Genomic DNA, 20343 nt, shown 5'->3' with positions numbered 1-20343 from the left:
TTGCAGATGACATGATAGTATATTTAAGTGATCCCAAAAGTTCCACCAGAGAACTACTAAAGCTGATAAACAACTTCAGCAAAGTGGCTGGGTATAAAATTAACTCAAATAAATCAGTTGCCTTCCTCTACACAAAAGAGAAACAAGCCGAGAAAGAAATTAGGGAAACGACACCCTTCATAATAGACCCAAATAATAAAAAGTACCTCGGTGTGACTTTAACCAAGCAAGTAAAAGATCTGTACAATAAGAACTTCAAGACACTGAGGAAAGAAATTGAAGAAGACCTCAGAAGATGGAAAGATCTCCCATGCTCATGGATTGGCAGGATTAATTTAGTAAAAATGGCCATTTTACCAAAAGCAATCTACAGATTCAATGCAATCCCCATCAAAATACCAATCCAATTCTTCAAAGAGTTAGACAGAACAATTTGCAAATTCATCTGGAATAACAAAAAACCCAGGATAGCTAAAGCTATCCTCAACAATAAAAGGACTTCAGGGGGAATCACTATCCCTGAACTCAAGCAGTATTACAGAGCAATAGTGATAAAAACTGCATGGTATTGGTACAGAGACAGACAGATAGACCAATGGAATAGAATTGAAGACCCAGAAATGAACCCACACACCTATGGTCACTTGATTTTTGACAAAGGAGCCAAAACCATCCAATGGAAAAAAGATAGCATTTTCAGCAAATGGTGCTAGTTCAACTGGAGGGCAACATGTAGAAGAATGCAGATCGATCCATGCTTATCACCCTGTACAAAGCTTAAGTCCAAGTGGATCAAGGACCTCCACATCAAACCAGACACACTCAAACTAATAGAAGAAAAACTAGGGAAGCATCTGGAACACATGGGCACTGAAAAAAATTTCCTGAACAAAACACCAATGGCTTATGCTCTAAGATCAAGAATCGACAAATGGGATCTCATAAAACTGCAAAGCTTCTGTAAGGCAAAGGACACTGTGGTTAGGACAAATCGGCAACCAACAGATTGGGAAAAGATCTTTACCAATCCTACAACAGATAAAGGCCTTATATCCAAAATATACAAAGAACTCAAGAAGTTAGACCGCAGGGAAACAAATAACCCTATTAAAAAATGGGGTTCAGAGCTAAACAAAGAATTCACAGCTGAGGAATGCCGAATGGCTGAGAAACATCTAAAGAAATGTTCAACATCTTTAGTCATAAGGGAAATGCAAATCAAAACAACCCTGAGATTTCACCTCACACCAGTGAGAATGGCTAAGATCAAAAACTCAGGTGACAGCAGATGCTGGCGAGGATGTGGAGAAAGAGGAACACTCCTCCATTGTTGGTGGGATTGCAGACTGGTAAAACCATTCTGGAAATCAGTCTGGAGGTTCCTCAGAAAATTGGACATTGAACTGCCTGAGGATCCAGCTATACCTCTCTTGGGCATATACCCAAAAGATGCCTCAACATATAAAAGAGACACGTGCTCCACTATGTTCATCGCAGCCTTATTTATAATAGCCAGAAAATGGAAAGAACCCAGATGCCCTTCAACAGAGGAATGGATACAGAAAATGTGGTACATCTACACAATGGAATATTACTCAGCTATCAAAAACAACGAGTTTATGAAATTCGTAGGCAAATGGTTGGAACTGGAAAATATCATCCTGAGTGAGCTAACCCAATCACAGAAAGACATACATGGTATGCACTCATTGATAAGTGGCTATTACCCCAAATGCTTGAATTACCCTAGATCCCTAGAACAAACGAAACTCAAGACGGATGATCAAAATGTGAATGCTTCACTCCTTCTTTAAATGAGGAAAAAGAATACCCTTGGCTGGGAAGGGAGAGGCAAAGATTAAAACAGAGACTGAAGGAACACCCATTCAGAGACTGCCCCACATGTGGCCCATACATATACAGCCACCCAATTGGACAAGATGGATGAAGCAAAGAAGTGCAGACCGACAGGAGCCGGATGTAGATCGCTCCTGAGAGACACAGCCAGAATACAGCAAATACAGAGGCGAATGCCAGCAGCAAACCACTGAACTGAGAATAGGTCCCCCGTTGAAGGAATCGGAGAAAGAACTGGAAGAGCTTGAAGGGGCTCGAGACCCCAAAAGTACAACAATGTCAAGCAACCAGAGCTTCCAGGGACTAAGCCACTACCTAAATACTATACATGGACTGACCCTGGACTCTGACCCCATAGGTAGCAATGAATATCCTAGTAAGAGCACCAGTGGAAGGGGAAGCCCTGGGTCCTGCTAAGACTGAACCCCCAGTGAACTAGACTATGGGGGGAGGGCGGCAATGGGGGGAGGGTTGGGAGGGGGACACCCATAAGGAAGGGGAGGGGGGAGGGGGATGTTTGCCCGGAAACCGGGAAAGGGAATAACACTTGAAATGTATATAAGAAATACTCAAGTTAATAAAAAAAATAATAATAAAAAAAATTTAAAAAAAGAAAGTAAAAAAAAAAGACTATTGCAGGTTTCCATTCTAATACTAGCATAGCTTTGTAACATACTGGTTAGCCTAGTTTCTTAGTTTTTCAACAATCCAGTGTCTCTCATCTGCTCTTGCACCAGTTGTTCAAATGACTGCAATTTTTCTTTTGGTATGGACCACTGCCCTTTTCACATAGGTCTGTTTGATAACCAATTTAGGGGAAAGGCTGTTGGTATGTTAGCAGTGAAGACTTTTATAAATTTAGAAACTCAACCCCTGTGATGTCTTGTGTTTGGACAATGGGCACAGCTTGTCCATATCAATACCTTCCACATGAGTATCTATCATATAACCCCTAATTTCCTTATTTGCTTTCCCAAGAATTGCAGGAATAGTAATCTGAGTATCCCATTGTTGTAAATGATCCCTTCCTCATAATTGTATGGGTATGTCACCAACATAGGTCTCAACTTCCCTGCTTGCACTTCTGCTCCCACAGTTAATCCATCAGACACTTTGTCTTCTTTGTGATGACTTACCAAATCCTATAAACTGTGAATAAAGCTTCTGAAGTGGCCAATCTGAATTCCAAGTCTTTTAGGAAAGTATACTAACATCAGCTCCTGAGGTCACCAAACCTTCTGTGTCAACACCATTCATTTGTAACATTGATTTCAGTCTCTGATCATTAACCACTGTCTGCCAGAGCACAAGTTTCTAGTACTTCCCAAAGCTCTTGTTCTTTCTACTAGGGCAGCTTTCCCCTTAATGTAAGGAAACAATAACCACTGAGCAATTCTATCCCCTGCATTAATTTTCATCTTTTTCACATATGCCATACTTTTACTTTCTTCCTTGCTATCTCCATCTACTATACCTGGATGCAGAATAAATCCTTGAGAAGTTAATTCACTTCTTCCCAAGACTATTCCTACTGTTCTTACAGGTAAAGAACCATAAACACCAGTAGTTAACGTGTTACATTCAACTTTTGGGGGTGGAATAAGTGGTATATCTGTGGCAAGATCCAAACTTGCTCTAACTTCTGTAGCATGTAGATCGGAAATACTTAGTTTTAATTTTCTTGTCTGCTTGGTACCTCCTGGCTGACCAAAGGAAGATAGCTCATATTGTCTGCTATGGTGCCTTGAGCTGATAGGCCCGTCAGTCCATTTTCTGATAGTAAGAGGTTACCTCGTATGTCTCTCTTGCTCCAAAATCCTCAGACCAATGTTTCTCCTTTTCATAGCAGCTACAATATCCTGGAAGCCTTTGTGTTTCATAGCAACCAGAACCTCTTGTTCTTTTTACAAATACCATATTCTCCAGAGACAATGCACCTGCTTTTTTAAAGCTCTGAATCTTTTAGCCTTACAATTTCTTTGGAAATGGACAAATTCACCACAATTAAAGCATCAGGCATTTTGATTTCTGAGACTTCTAGCTATGGCTTGCCCTGTGATGATGGTACAACGCACCTGAAAGCCAGTACCAGTTGTCTCTCTTATCCATTTGTCTATGGGGCTTCCTCATGATTTCCATGGTCTGATTCCTCTCTTACATTCAGTATTTTTATTTCCAAATGGCAAGATCTTGATCAATGACTGTCTGGTTTCAGAATCTGATATGGCTCTATTTACAGTCAAACTCAATCTCTGTAAGAAGTTAGTAAACGATTTGCAGGACCCTTTATTACCTTAGTAAATGACCCCCCCAATCATATCTCAAGCTCCTAAAACTGTAATATGACATTATTCAATTACATCACATTGGATTTGTTCTTGTAGGTTAGCATAATGCCTTTCACCAAGCAGTTGGTCTTTGTAACATTTATCCCCCTTGCTATATTACATTCTTCTGTTTTTGTGGCTTTGTGCTTGCACCGCAGCAACCATTGTAATTGTTGACCAATTTCTAGTAGACTGATACCAATCCCTTCCAACCTTGGGAAATAGCTCAATACTTAGCATTTCATTAATGAATGGAGAATGAAAGCCATACAATACAACAACCTCTTTAATAATGCCTTAGATCTAGCATTTCTATTGGATGCCATGTTAGCTCATGATAAGCATGAACACCATCACTAGCAGGCATATGCTGTACAATACCTGGAAGGCTGCAGTTGCCTGTGTAGCCCCAAGCAAATCCTCTGGCCATGCACTTGACTGAACACCTGTTGCCCCTGTACTATCTTCTGTTTTTCCCAGCCCCTGTCTCACAGAAGTGCTTTAGGTAGCTGGCAGTGAAATTGTGTGGAGCAGGGTGGGGCAACAATTTGCCTCCAGCCTTGTTTGTTTCCCTCTTTTATTCTATCCTAAATTCTCAGTCTCAGACACCAAGCCTGAATCTTGTTGTTGTCCTTCCACTGGCTCGTTTTGCTTTCTAAACATTTTAACTTCTATCCACAAACTCTCTAAGTGCATTGCCAACTCTCCAATCCTTTCTAACACAAGAGAATTGAGTAAAACTCCTAAGTTTTCAGCTTTTCCTCCCATCTTTTTCAAAATGATATACATGAAAACTACGAAGCAAAACCAGAAAACCCCATCTGGAAGCAAGGCAGAAAATCAGCCAGCAGCAGTAACTGCTGTTTTGCCTACCTCCTTAAATAATATTGATAACCCATCAAAACCTGCCAGTTCCTCTACTGCATTAGAAATGAAGCTACCCGTTCGTTATACCTAAGCTCCATGATGGGTACTATTTGTATGCTTAGATCTTTTTCAAAACTTACTTTATTTAGGGCTTATATACTTCAACCTCCCTTCTAACCCACAAATCAGAGGTAGAGGGAAAGAAGGTTAATAAGAAAAGGGTGGTATGGACCTGGGTAGAAGTAGTGCCTTGAGATAATTCCACTCTTTATTGTCAGAATATCAGCAGTCTAGTTCAATAGCAAGCACCAAATACAAATCAGTAGCAGCTGCATGATCCAGCAGAAACAACAAGGCTCTACTGAATTGGCAGGAGTTGGAAGAAGCAACCAGAAGCGGCCAGAATATGCATAAATACTTGGCAGAAAGGAAGAGGGACAGGGACAGGTACAGAAGGGAGGGAGAGGGAGAGGGAGAGGGAGGGAGGGAGGGAAGGAGAGAGCGGAAGGGAAGGAGAGAGAGAGAGAGAGAGAGAGAGAGAGAGAGAGAGAGAGAGAGAGAGAGAGAGAGAGAGAACTGGACCTGGTACAAGGCCACACCTCCTAAACCTTCCTAAACAGTTCACCAACTGGAAACTGAACATTCAAATATATGAGCCTATGGGTCAGGTCTCATTCAAATCACCACAGTGATTTCACCTGAGATACAGAGATGCTTGGAGAAGTTCTTTGGTGTGTTCCTTTCTACGAAGTGAATACTAACAAAGACCAGCAAAGACCAGTGAAGACCAACGAAGACCAGGAAGCATTGCACAATATAGCAATGCAAGAGTGTCTTCTCTCTGTTTGTGGGATTCCATTTATATTCTCTCTAAACATCACGTGCCCTCTCGTGTCTGATTTCAACAAAATATCACATGCCCTCTCATGAGACAGCTTCCCAAAAATATCACGTGACACAACTGAGTTGTTAAAGAAATCAGAAATTTCCACTTTAGAAAAAGCTCCTAAAGATGTGTGCACAGACCCATCTAGCTAGAGTTTCTTTCTCCCAGGTGACTAAGCAGCATATCTAAGCTATAGTTCTTCAGCTCTTCAGTATGAATAAAGCTGTTCCACCTACTAGCTCTAGGGCTATGGAGACATCATCTAGCTTCTCTGTGCCTTGGCTTCCTTGTCTGTAAATGCATGGTGTAATGGATATTGTAGGAATTAAAGAGTATGTACAGACATTCCTCACACACTTCAACAATGAGAAGAACTAATTACTCCTTTCCATTGTGGATCATTGTGGTAGAGAGTGTGGCAGCAAACTGGCTGGCATGGTGCTGGAGCAGTAACCAAGAGCTCAGATTGGATCCACAGATTGCAGACAGAAAGAGATCAATACTGGATCTGGCGTGGGCTTTTGAAATCTCAAAGCCCAACCCCCCAGTGACACATCTCCTCCAACAAGACCACAACTCCGAATCTTTCCTAAACAGTCCACCCACTGGCAACCAAGCTTTCAACTACGTAAGCCTATAAGGGCTAGTCTCATTCAAACCACCACAAGAACTTCCTGTCCCCATAGGCTTGTAGCCGCACTATAGTGGAATGCATTTAGTCCAACTCCAAAAGTACTCATAGTCCTTCACAATCTCAACACTGTTTTAAACTCTCTTTTGACTTTAGGCAATATCTTAACTGTTTTGTGCAAAAACAAAGATCAAGTTACATAATTTCAACATACGATGGTTCAGAACACACATTACCATTCTGAAAGGAAAGAAAAAGGACATGCTGAGGAAATAGCAGACTAAAACAAGACTGAAACCCAGCAGAGCGCACTCCATACTCTATAGCTCTGTGTCTGATGTCCAAGTGCTTAGAGGGTTCTTCAGATCTCCCACTCCCAGATTTGCTGACTGAAACATTTCTCTCTTTGTCTGGATCTACTCCCCGTCTGCAGTTCTCCTAGGCAGTTAGCTCACTGTCAAAGTCGTGAGCTTCGACATCTTCAGCATCTTGAGGTAAAATCTAGACTTTGCCTTTTCAGCTTCATTCAATGGCCTCCCCAGGCCTCCTCACAAGGACTTCCCTACCACATGTCTAGCCTCAGCAGCTTTCTTGAACCATGGACAAAAATTCCACAGTCCATTTCCTCCTGTATCCTTCTTAGTAACGTCAGAACCACATGGCCCAAACTTGACAAGTTCTGCTGCCTCCTGGGGCTGAGGCCTAGACCCATCTCTGAGTTGTGTTTACTTAAACTTTACCTTGTTGCTCTTTTTAGGGTGGAGGAAATCTCTCAGCCTTCTTATCCCTCTTTTCAATTCTTTGAGCACAAGACTGGGCCCCAACATTAAATTTCCTGGTTCTTTTTTTCTCCTTAAGCTATGTATTTCCCCCTGCTTGCTCTTTTTCATTGTATACCTGTTTAAGGGTGATTTCTAATAACCATGTGACACAGTCAATACTAGGTTGCCTTGAAATCCCCTCTGCTAATGTCATTAATCTAAAAACTCTTCAATTTAGCCTCAGGCTAAATTTGGAAAAGGGCAAAAAAGCAACTACATTCTTTGCAGAAATGCCACAAAAATGGCCTCTAGTATTGTTCCCCACTGAAAGGTTTTGACTGGGTCTCCACGTTCCGCATTGCTCTCAGCACTACTGTCTCCCACGATCCCACTAGGAACACTCATTAAGATATATTTAAAGTGCTCAATTGCTTTGCTAGTCCAAAGTCCCAAAATCTGCCATATTTCCTCAACAAAAAGCACTATCAGTTCTGTCACAGCATCACCCTAGTCCCTAGTACCAATGTCTGTCTTAGTTCCTGCTATATATTGCTGTAAGGTAACACCATGGCCAAGGCAAGTATAAAGAAAAGCATTTAATGGGGGTTTTGCTTACAATCTTAGAGGGTTAGTCCATGATCATCACAACAGGAAGCATAGTGACAGGCAAGCAGGTATAACACTGGGGCAGTAGCTGAGTGCTTACATAAGCTCTTGGCAGAGAGAGAGAGAGAGAGAGAGAGAGAGAGAGAGAGAGAGAGAGAGAGAGAGAGAGATGGGCCTGTTACAACAAGGCCACACTTCCTATTCCTTCCTAAACCAACTGGAAACCAAACATTAAATATATGAGTCTATGGAGCAGTTCCCATTCACAGTGATTTAACCTTAGGCACAGAGATGCTTGGAGAAATGTGCCCTCAGACACTTGTTTCCAATGCCTGGGCAGGTGACCCAGGCTGGCAGTCAGGAAACAAATACTGTTCTTTCTGTCCAATGAGTAAAATTTACCAGTTCTTTTTAGGCTCGTCTCCTAAGATGAGGACAGACATTCAGTTGGCTTTTAACCTGTCGGGAGATGATACATATTCTGCCCAAGTGTCAGGTCATGTGTCAGGTGCTTCATGGGCTCTAATATTGTCTTGGTTACTTTCCTACTAGATGATGAGGGTAAAAAGTGACTTCCTAGGATCAGAAAATTCTCTGGGTTTTAAAGCATGACCAGGTACTTTGCACACAGTTAAAGGTAGAGAAGCAATTTCAGACAAAGGATAGAGCATAGCCACAGGCCTGGAGTGAGGGCTGGCTGTCATGCCCATGTCATGCCCAGAGAGATGACAAAAGATCCAACAATGAAGACAAGTCAGAAAGGAAACGGGAGCCGGGGCTGATTCTTTCTACCTCTGTGGGTTGGGTTACTAATTCCCATTTTGTAGATGAAAAATCCAGGTCTTACAGTGGTTGTGAATTTCCTAAGGCCATGCCACTAAACTGTGAGTTCAGCCCAAAACTATCAGGTGACCATGTGTTTGATGCTCCAGAGAAGTCAGTCAATCCTGCAGAAAAGGGATTCGTGGACCGCTAACTTAGAGGTGACACTGTCAGAGTTAAAGGTTTTTATGCTACTAAACCAGGAGTTCAGCACAAGGACTGTCAAGTGAGAAACTTGGGCTACTGCTTCTCTGTATCGTTGTTTGTGATCCCTTGATCCAACTGTTTCTGACAATACCTGGTTATCTCTACTATGTGGCTGCATCTATAGCCAAGAGTGGAGCACCATCCTCCCTAGAGCTTTGGCCTCACTAAGATGCCCTCTTAGAGGGGGAAGAAGGCTTGGGGAATAAATGCTTTGGTAATTTAACTAAAATAAATTGAAATGAAGAGAGTGAATGCTGACTGGGAGAGGAAAGAGAGAAAGGAGAACTATTTTCCCTGTGGGAGAAGTTCTCTGAAGAGATAGTATATGGGTGAGCCTTGAATGATAAGAATCAAGCAAACATGGGGCCTGGGGAACTTTATGCAGAAGGAAGTGCAAAGGTCTGGGGCAGGCCATCAAATTCTGTGTCTGATCTCCAGAGAATTCAGTTAACTCTCCAGGGAAAGGATTTGTGGACAGAGAGTGAGCTAACTCAAAGGTGGTAGTGTGAGAGTTACAGGCACAGCTTGTCTGGGGGAGCTGTTCAAAGGCTTGATACAAAGAAAATACATTACTCTGCTTCTTTCTGATTGTGTGACACTGGGAAGGTGAACTAAACCATTTGGACCTCAGGCTTCTATTGTGTACATGAAGGTCATAAGATCCGCCTCCCAGGCTGGAAGGTGAGATTACATCCTAAGTACCAGCTTGTCTCCTTGCTAGAGGGTTCATCAACAATCTCCATAGGGACTCTAAGGACCCAGGTACACTCTTAAACATGTACACTAGAAGGACATAGACAATCCATTGCTAACAGATAGCTCGTCGTGTGTCCATCCGGATAAACAGCAGGCCTCCCAAGCAGTCTCCATCAGACAGGCACACTTACAGCGGCTGAGTGGAGCTGGTGTTGGATGCCACAGTAGTCTGTAGGACCTGGAGCGAGACTGCAGTGAAACTTGATGCCTAACAGTAGCCTTTAGTTGCTTTTGAGAAGCATTGCTTAAATCATGGCATGCATACAAACTTCCTGGGATCTGGCAGCTATACAGATTGAGAGTGGCTTGACTGGGCATGGAATGCTAAATTTCTTCAATGAGGGTAGTTTATCCAGAACCTCATTTTGAGCAGCAAAGTCTTAAGGCCAATGATCTCCATGGCACAAGAAACATTGGGCCCATCATGGGATAGGAAAGTCACAGTGTCAGTGTATTAGGAAGGAATGCTCCTAAGAGGCCAACATTGCACTGAACCTCGCTATGGGCAATGGGAGGTGTCAAGTCCACCTTGCACTGACTTGCACTATCCTAGTAGCAGGGACTCATTGAGGGAATCAGAATAGACTAAACACATGGCCTTAGGTTATCCAGAGTTAGCAAAGAAGGTCAGACGAGGCACACATTTAGAACACAGGTCTAGTCCTAAAGAGGTGTGCAGCCAGATGGTACAGCATCCCCAAGGGCCAAGATTGCCAAGCTACAAAAGGTTCCCATGAATCCTGGTTCGAATCAGTTGTGTGGTGCAGCATATGCTCTTGCTAGGTCTTCCATGTAGCACAGATCAAGTCTTACAAAAGAAAACTCTCAGGTATACTGCCCCAGAAATACCAGACCAGCTGTCTCCGGACTATAGAAGTATCTGGGAGGCAAAGTTCAGTGTCACCTGACAGGCATGACAATTATGAAACTCACCTCCACCCCTGAGCACATTGCACCATCAATGCCACCTAGGCATGGCTTCAAATGTCCTTCTTCCTAAAGACTAGGAAGTATGATTGCCCTTTGATAGATGCTAATAATAGGCCTTACTCTGCTTTTTTTTTTTTAAAATAACAATGGACTTCGAAACATGTGATGGCAGGAAACATCAGCTGACTGTCCCTTGGGTAAGCTTCCTCAGGAAGCTGAAGCCCAGCATCCTGGGAGCTTCCAGGACTCTTTAAGAATAACAGAGGCAGAAATGCCCCTAACATGATCATAACCTTTGTACCAGGCATGCACACCACTTATTCAAATTAAACAAAGGTGGCACACACAGGCATGGCATGAAACTGAACACATCCCTATACTGTCAGACAAGCCACTTACTTCCAAATCCCTGCTTTGCCTGCCTTATGGAAGGCACTGGTCTTTGTTGGCACTCCTTCTAGGCTCCACGTCAGTTACCTGGCAACAGCCAGGTGTGCCTGACTCACTATAAAAGGGGCAGCTCGCCCCTTCCTCACCCTCTTGCTCTCTTGCTCCCTTCTCTTCTCCTCTTGCTCCTGCTCCTCACCATCTCTTCCTATTCCCCTCCCCCGTCTCTCCACATGCTCATGGCTGGCCTCTACTCCTCTACCGTCTACCCTTCTACCCCTCTATTCATTCTTTCTCTCTCTTTCTCTCTCTCTCTGTCTGTCTGTCTCTCTGTCTCTTTCTGTGTCTGTCTCTCTCTGTGTCTCTCTGTCTCCGTCTCCGTCTCTGTCTCTGTCTCTCTCTCTCTCTCTCTCTCTCTCTCTCTCTCTCTCTCTCTCTCTCTCTCTCTCTCTGTCTCAACCTTCCAACGCCACGAATAAACTCTATTTTATTCTATACCATCCTGTGGCTTGTACTTCAGGGGGGAAGGGATGCCTCAGCATGGGCCCACAGAGCTACCCCTTTCCCCAAACCATACCACACCTTCCACCAAACACATGTCTTCCTTCTATCTTTTTATAAAACACAACAGCCATAAGAAACTAAGCCGAGCAGGTGGCATGCTGGGAGTACTCAGTGAATGAGAGTGAGAACAGAGGAGTGTCTCACTAAGCTTCCAAGGAAATATAGGATGAGGCAGGTTTGAAGTCATTGACTGCTAACCCCAGTGTCTCTTCATTCTTCATGCTCTCATCATGTTAGCTACCTGTCTACTGCTGTGATGAGGCACCATAACCAAGGCTCTTTATAGAAGAAGGGGTTCAAAGGGGGCTTACAGTTCTAGAGGCTTAGAGTCCATAGTATTAGGGGGGAGCATGGTAGCAAGCAGGCATGGTGCTTGAACAGTAGCTGAGAGCGTGTATCTTAATCCACAGCATGACAAAAAGAGGGAGCTAACTGGAAATGATCCTTTGAAACCTCACAGCCCACCCCTAGTGATACACCAACAATGTCACACCTCTAAATCTTTCCTAAATGGTTCTACCCACTAGGGATTAAATATCCAAACATATGGGGCCCATGGAGACCATTCTCATTCAAAATACCACAAATCTACTTGCTTACAGAGAATCTGAACATTTGCTCGCCTTGGGCAAGGCAGGTGGAAAGGACAGAATGGCAGCTGACAGCTGCCCATTTATGTAATTTCATGTCTTCCTATAAAGGCTTTCTGCTTTCAATCTTCCCTTCAAAACTAGGCTCTCCTTCTTCATCCTGTGGTTCTCAACCTGTGGATCATGACCCCTACAGAGGCTGCATATCAGATATCTGCATATCAGATATTTACATAAGGATTCAGAACCAGAGCAGTTATAAAGAGCAATGAATTAATTTTCTGATTGGGGATCACCACAACATAAAAAAACTATATTAAGGGGTCACAACATTAGGGAAGTTAAGAACCACTGGGTTGAGATCCTCGGGTCCCAGAAATCCTATCTGAGTTTCTTTTCTCCAGTGATCATCAAGCTGCCTTGGGATGGGGCAATACATTCTGTAGCCCTGCATGGCCAGTACTCGCTCAGTAATCTGTTTATATACTATCTTAGTGGAGGAATCTTGCTTACTTAATATACATTTTTAAAAATATAATTGAAAGCTCTTGCCATATAAACATGTATTCAAATTTGCTGAAGGTGGCTTCAGGAGATATTTGCAGACCTGCTCCCATGTAAGGTCAGCAATTTCCCCTTTGTCCAGGCTTGGATCTGGCCTGGGCTCTATGCTGAATCTTGCAGGCATCATACTTGGGTTTTTTTAACCACCTTCTTCCTTCTTCTTTCTTCCTCCTTCCTTCTTCCTTCTTCCTCCTCCTCCTTCTTCAACTATGACTCCTCCTCCTCCCCCTTTTTCTTCTGCTTCTCCTTCTCCTCTTCCCTCTTGCTTTTCTCTTCTTCCTTCCTTTTCTCCTCCTTCTGGTTCTTCTCCTTATTTTTCTTCTTCCTCCTCTCCTTTTTAAATTAGCCTAAACTACCGTTTCTTAAACCCCTCTCCAACCAAAGCTCTCATTTTCTTCTCACCTGCTCACAGGGCATGCAAATCACATAACTGTAACCAGAAGTCCTAAAATAAGTTTTTAAAGAGCAGATTCCTTCTAGGAGGAAATAAAAGGAAGTTTGGGAAAGCCTGAGTCTGGCAATCATGGTGTAGGCTAGACTCGAACAGGCTGTATCTGACAACCTTCCATGATAGATAACTTCCAAGAACAAGGAGGCAAGGATGATGCAGGGCAACGAGGTACATGAGATGGAGTGTCAGGTCAGATATGCTTATATCCTCTACTGGATATAGGCAGGGCAGAACTTACTCCTCTGTGTCTTATTCCTCATCTATGAACTGGCTCCTACCTGCCTTACAGCATCCACGTAGGTTTCAAATGAATTCTTGTGTGAAATGGACGGGTGTTTCAGTGACTGACACCGATCTTAGAACTGGAAAAGTTCACCTGAGACCGACCCCTGAACCATCTCCATTGGCCAAAAGGGCAGGCTCCACCCATGACATCCTCTTTGCTTGGGCTTGCAGGCACCCATGATGGGGCTGTCACTACTCCAGAATTCTTTCTTGGACTGGAATAGAGGTTTCTCCAGAGCCTTTCTCCTTTTAGCTCTCCACTGTGGCCACTGCAAACAAGGCTAGACCCCCACCCCAGTGCAGCCTTCTGCAGGAGAGAAGAAAGCTTTCAGCCATCCCGGTGAGGCCCATAGAATTATTGAGGCTTTAGTTGGGTTTCTACAGAAACGTATTCAAGTACAAAGAAAGGAAGATTGATATGTTGTTTCTCAGCCCCTAGGCATCCCTTCAATCTACATGCATGGATTCAATCAACTGTGAGTTGAAATTATTACTATATGAAGAAAAAAAAACCCTTACATCTGTATTGAATACATACAAACTTTTCTCTTGATTGTTTACAGAACAATAGAGTATAACAAATACAAACAAAGAGTCCAGGTTGTTCTGAGATTATGAGTAACCTGGGGATTATGTGAGATATAACAGAGGTGTGTGTGGGTTATGTCAGCAAATACTTCCCCATTTTGAAAGAAAGTTTAGCAGCAGCAGATTCAGGGGTTGTGCATATAGGCAATTATGAGCAATTATGTTAACACATATCAAAGGTCCAGGAAGGCTTCTTAGAAAAAGTGAGATTTAAACCAAGTGGGAGTTGTTGAGTGCTTGTGTAGCCACTTCTGGCCTTTCATACCAAAACTGAGATGCAAGCATAGGTCTTCACTGTTACAGCAAGAGGGGACAGGTGACATCAGCAAGGGACTTATGGCAGCCTATCATCATTCTCAAGTCTTCAGTTCTTTCTTGCTAAAGTCTACCCCTGGGCTGTTTCCTCTTCTGCCCTGGTCCTTATCTGACAGCACATTTCCCCCACTAACCTCATAAAAGACAGAGCTGCACTACAAAGGATAATAAAGGGTAAAGCCCAACATAAGGAGGCAAGCTATACCCTAGAAGAAGCAAGAAACTAATCATCTTGGCAACAAAACAAAGAGAAGAAAAGCACACAAACATAACCTCACATCCAAATATGAATATAACAGGAAGCAATAATCACTATTCCTTAATATCTCTCAACATCAATGGCCTCAACTCCCCAATAAAAAGACATAGATTAACAAACTGGATACGCAATGAGGACCCTGCATTCTGCTGCCTACAGGAAACACACCTCAGAGACAAAGACAGACACTACCTCAGAGTGAAAGGCTGGAAAACAACTTTCCAAGCAAATGGTCAGAAGAAACAAGCTGGAGTAGCCATTCTAATATCAAATAAAATCAATTTTCAATTAAAAGTCATCAAAAAAGATAAGGAAGGACACTTCATATTCATCAAAGGAAAAATCCACCAAGATGAACTCTCAATCCTCATCTTCGGTTGGTTTATATACAAGTGTGCAATTTCTAGGCTTGAAAGTAAAATGATGCTATCTGGTGCTGGATAGAGGAGCCTTATTTTTTATTATGGCAGCTTGCTATTTTTGTAACATGGTGATTTGGTTGAACACAATAAAGTACAGTAGTAACTGATCTCCCCTTCTTCCTGGATGAGTGAGGAGATGATTAAATGTTGATGTCAGCATCCTTGAGCATATTCAGATGAGCTTCTGCTTCTGTTAAAAAGGATGCTGTGTTTGATTGTGGTCCGAAGCTTTGAAGCACTACTTGGCATCTCCTTCCTTGGAGGTCTCACTGTTTAAACATAACAGATTTGATAGCTTGTTGGTAAGGTGAGGTCCAGCTTGTCTCCACTAGGTCATCTTCATGTGAATCCGGTGGTTATACGGTTTTGTTTTAGGGATATTTCATTTTTTTAATAATGGTTTTAGCTGACATTCATGGAGAGAATGAATCCTTAGAACTGTGCCACTAGTGAAAGGAAATCCTGTCTAGAGTATGTTTCTTTACAAAGCTGTGTCACACCATCCTTTGGGCCCTCTGCTGGAAAAGTAGAATCAAGTCTCAAATAATGCCTTTTAAATTGTATCCTCTAGTATTATAGATGTAGGACAGTACTGTATCATACCTCTGTGGATGTAAAATAGCTTGTACCTGCTTTATGATACGTAGTAGTGACTGTGCTTTATCAGAGCTGTTTTTAATGATGTTGCTCAGAATGTTTTCTTTCCAGATGATGATTGAGAAGCTAATTTAAAAAAAAAATGGTGCCAGGTACCACAAGAGTAACAGAACTGTGCTGCTTTCTTGGGTTTTGTTTTTTTACTTTTTTTTTTAATGGAGTGTGCTGGATGTCTCTACAGTTTTGTTCAGATGACTGCAGAACCTGGAAAAGCTGTTGCTGCTGTTGATGCATAACACACTGCTATTATTGGTCTTTTTATATAAATATAAATATATATATACAGATATATAATTTGAATTTTTTGAAACTTTAGCTGTGCTGTCAACTTTGGAAAAAAGTATCCCCGTTTACTGTGTTGAGTTGGCACTGTACAGAAATTAACAGCCATATTGGTCTAGAAAAAAAAAAAAAAGACAGAGCTGCAGCCTCCATGGGGGGGAAGGCATAGAACAATTGAGGGTGGGTATAAGTTAAGCTCCAGCCGCGTGGCTCCTTCTCTCTGCACATCCACTTCCACAGTGTGAGTAGGGACAGCATTCCTCCTCCCATGGCTTTTGCATGGATTAAGTGAGAGGTTATAGAAATTCTAATCCCGGGCATGTGCATGGAAGATATTTACTTCTGCCCTTGTTTGACAAGGTCACATGGATGATCTGATATTAGAGCTCCCTCACAGCAGATAATGTCCTACTCTGTGCTGCTTGCCCAGGACTTGCATCAGAATTGACTTCCAGAGGGTTCAGTGATAAGCCAGGCTCTCGGGATGGATTGCTAAAGACCTTAGCAGGTGGTAGGCCCTGAGGCCCAAGAACTTGCCCTGCAGGGCAGAAGGAAGTTTTAAAGGTGGCTGTATAGCCTCTGGGACAGGTTTCAGCACACAGAGGGCGAGACAACGGATTTCTCTATTGGTAGAAGTCTCAGCAGAGATCCTGATGGCACCTCGGCTTGTCCCCTGAGGCTGCACTCCATCCCAAGAGCCTGTTCTTCTCTAGAGAGAAGCTCCTCGAATTTAGAAATCAATCTTCAGACTTGAAAAGATTTTCCTTTATTTCATGCCTGAATCCCTCTTTCCGTGATGGAGCCCTGCTTTGGCTATAGGCTACACTCAGAGAGCTTTGGCCTCTGAAAGGCAAGAGCACTAGCATCTCTTCGAAGAATGTTCACAGGGCACCTCTACTGTCTTCTCAGAAGTCACCAAAGTTGCCAGAGGATGAGAATAATAGCCCGCCATGTCCATTCTTGGCTACAGCTGGACCTCTCAGGGGAGTGGGGAAGTGGTGAGTGACTGTTCTCTTCCCACTGCCTGTCTTCTGCTGGAGTATCTCTTTGGTCACAATAAAAAGTCCAAGTAATATTCCTAGAGGACCCAGGAACCTAGGGGATGCAGGGCTGGTCCTTTTAAGGAGCAAAGCAGTTAGAGAAGGCAGAGCAGTGGATTGGATGGGCAGGGCCACACAGAAGAACCACTGCAACATCAGTTTTCTTGGAATCCTGAAGGGAGAATAAAACAGCCAGCCCTGAGGTGGGGATCTTCCCCAAGGAAGAGAATGCCATTTAAGGAAAAGAGTGATCCAAGCTGAAAGGCAGCTTTAGCTTTCCCAGCCAGACCAGAGTGTTCAAAGGTCCTATGTCTAGCACATCTGCCAGAATTTTCCACATGACCATAGAAGTTTCTTACTCTGGTTCTTACACAATGGAAAGCAAAGGGGTTGTTCAACATTTCTGGACCTCACCCATCTTCCCCAGGACCAAGACCTTGCCAGGTCACCATTACAGAGAAAGCAATGGTTCCAATATGATGCTAAAATATCAGGAATCATGATTATTTGGGACAGCTGTTAAGTAGTTTGCTGAGAGGATTTTAGGCACTTGGAAGGAAGAGTCAGTCTGTGTTTGCTCACTTCAAAGGCAGTTTGGCTGGGCACGGACCAAGACTCTTCTCAAAGCCAGGTGGTCACAGACGTGTCATGGACAGGAGTTCTGCCCATGACTTATGTTACAGTTGCCTCTCTGGAGTGGTCTTGCAACATACCCAGAATACTCAGTTTTTCAGCCATGTTAATCTTCTGTGGTGTGCTGAGTATACCCTGCCTCTTCTCACCTCTGGACCTTTGGAAGGGCTGTCCTCTTAGTCCGGGACATTGCTTTCTCACTAAATCCTCTTCCAGCTGGGTGAACTCCATTGTAGTTTTGTATCATCACTTGCTCATCAGAGCCCCATGGGCATCTGGAATCTTAGAGAAAGGCTCTTTCTAGGAGGGCTTACAGCCCCTCTACAATGTTCGCCACAGGGCTCAGTTCTCCATTGTATGTTTGGACTTAGGCTGCCTTCTATGAAAGACCAGGAAATACCTGTCTCCTTTCCTCTTTATCCCATGAACTCAGACCACTGCCTAACACCAACATGCTTTACCTAGAAAGCATGTAGAGAGGGTTGTTGATGCTGACATAGACAACCACTGTGGCCCACATATGGAGACCAAGGGGAAAGTCTCTAGTAATGGGGCCAAAGGGCAGCTACCTCCTTGAGGAGAAACTCCCAGAACAAGAGCTGCAGAACCAAGGACCCTGTAGAAGTAGCAGGAAAGGTGATCTAGGCAGAAGGAATAGCGTATGCAAACGCCCCAAGGGAGAAGACCTTCATGAGTCATAGAGAATGGAAGACAGGATGTGGGACACAGGTCTTGGAGCAGGGGGATACATTGTAGTAAGGCACAGAACTCAGAAAGACTCAAGCTGGGGACTGTTTTGCCATTTCTTGGTGATGTCCCTAAGTCTCAGTGAAATGGAATAACAGTCGTTCCTCCCTCATAGGAGGATGTGGTGAGATGCAAGAGGTCTTTGACCAACACAGCCCATGCCAAACTCCAACAAATGACTAAGTTTTCATTCTACTCTGTCCTTTCTAGCAACAGAGATGTGATTTGAGAGAACTTTACAATGCACACCTCCATTGGGTACCCGAGAGAACACCCCAGAGATGGGACAGTACCAAGGAAACAGACAAGTAGCTCAAGAAGGGTATGGGGTTGGGAGGGAACCATGGAAATGTTTAGCAGGAAGAAAAGTCTAAAGAGCTTAGGTGCGGCAAAGGGAGCATGGCTGGGGGACAGAGTGGTGATGAGCATGATTGAGAGCAGAGGTCTTAGACTTTAATAGTTAGACAATTGGGCCTTAAAACAGCTGGGTCAGGGTTTGTTTTGAGCAAGTGGAGAAACTTCTATGGGCTTCAGCTCTCCCCCTGGTAGAACAAGCTTGCTAGCCTTTCTTCAGGGGCCTGTGGAGTCACCCGGTAGAACCCTGTCAACCCCTCTGCATATGGAGGCCGTGATCATTGAGGAAGGGACAGATGATTTTCTATGAGGTGTTTCCGTGCAACATGAAGGAGACCAAAAGAAATCTGAATCTACATGTTCCTGGAGCAAACTGTCTAGTCCACCTGCCATCTTCCCACTTCTGACCTGAGAGAGTAAACCACCTTGAGGTCCTCAGCAACCAAAGGCCCTTTTGGTGTAGGTATAGAATACTCAGAGTGGGGCAAGGATAGTTATCCAGGAAGTGCCTGAAGTAGACCTAACTCTTTTCTCCTGTTTGAATACTGACCACAGGACTGCCTCCGGGACTGTAGTGAACAGAGACGGGACCAACTGTCAAACCTACCACTTCCGGTTACAACCATTATTACGCACTGAACTTCCTGTCACTGACAGGTCCTTATAGTCCTTCATCAGATTAATTCAAATGAAACCACAGACTATACTACAGAATAATAGAGGCACATTCTCAAAATTGGTTTCATCTGTCAAGTTGACACAAACTGAAGTCACCTAGGAAGAGGAAGCCTCAATTGATGAGTAGTTGCCTTCATCAGCTAGACTTGTAGCCATGTTTGTGAGGCATTTTCTTAATTGCTAATGGACAAGGAGGTCAGGGAGCCCAGCCCAATTGTGACCAGAACCATCCCTAAGCAAGTGAGTCAGCACCATTTAAGAATGGTAATTGAATGTTAGCCTGGAGCAAGCCAGTAAGCAGCATTCTTCCACAGCCTCTAATTCCTGCCTCCAGGTTCCTGTCTTGAGCTCCTGTCTAGACTTCACTTGATATGGACTCTGATATGGAAGTATAAGCCAAATAAAACCTTCAATTCCCCAGGTTTCTTTTGGTCAGTGTTTTATCATAGCAATAGAAACCAAACTAGGACACACTTGCAGAGATAAAACTGGATATTTGCCTAAAGGGATTATTATAAAGAAAAACATTGTTACGGGGTGAGACTAGACAGTGGCTAAAGGGACATTGATTTCAGGCAGGTTTTCATAGTGTTTTTTAAAGTCTCCTCTCTGCTTTATGCCACCGTGTGTGTGTGTGTGTGTGTGTGTGTGTGTGTGTGTGTGTGTGTGTGTGATGGTTTATTGTCTATAAGGAATTCTGAGCTCCACAAGTAAGAAAAAGAATATGTGATATCTGTCTTTCTGCATCCATCTTACTTCACTTAATATGATCTCCAGTCACATCCACTTCCAGCAAATGGATTAATTTCAACAAATGAGTTAGTGAATGAATTAATCTTTGTGGATGAATAAAACTGCACTGTGCATATGTTCTACA

This window comes from Rattus norvegicus, chromosome 5, assembly GCF_036323735.1.
Source record: "Rattus norvegicus strain BN/NHsdMcwi chromosome 5, GRCr8, whole genome shotgun sequence".
Classification (NCBI taxonomy): Eukaryota; Metazoa; Chordata; class Mammalia; order Rodentia; family Muridae; genus Rattus; species Rattus norvegicus.
This window is presented reverse-complemented; position numbering follows the sequence as displayed.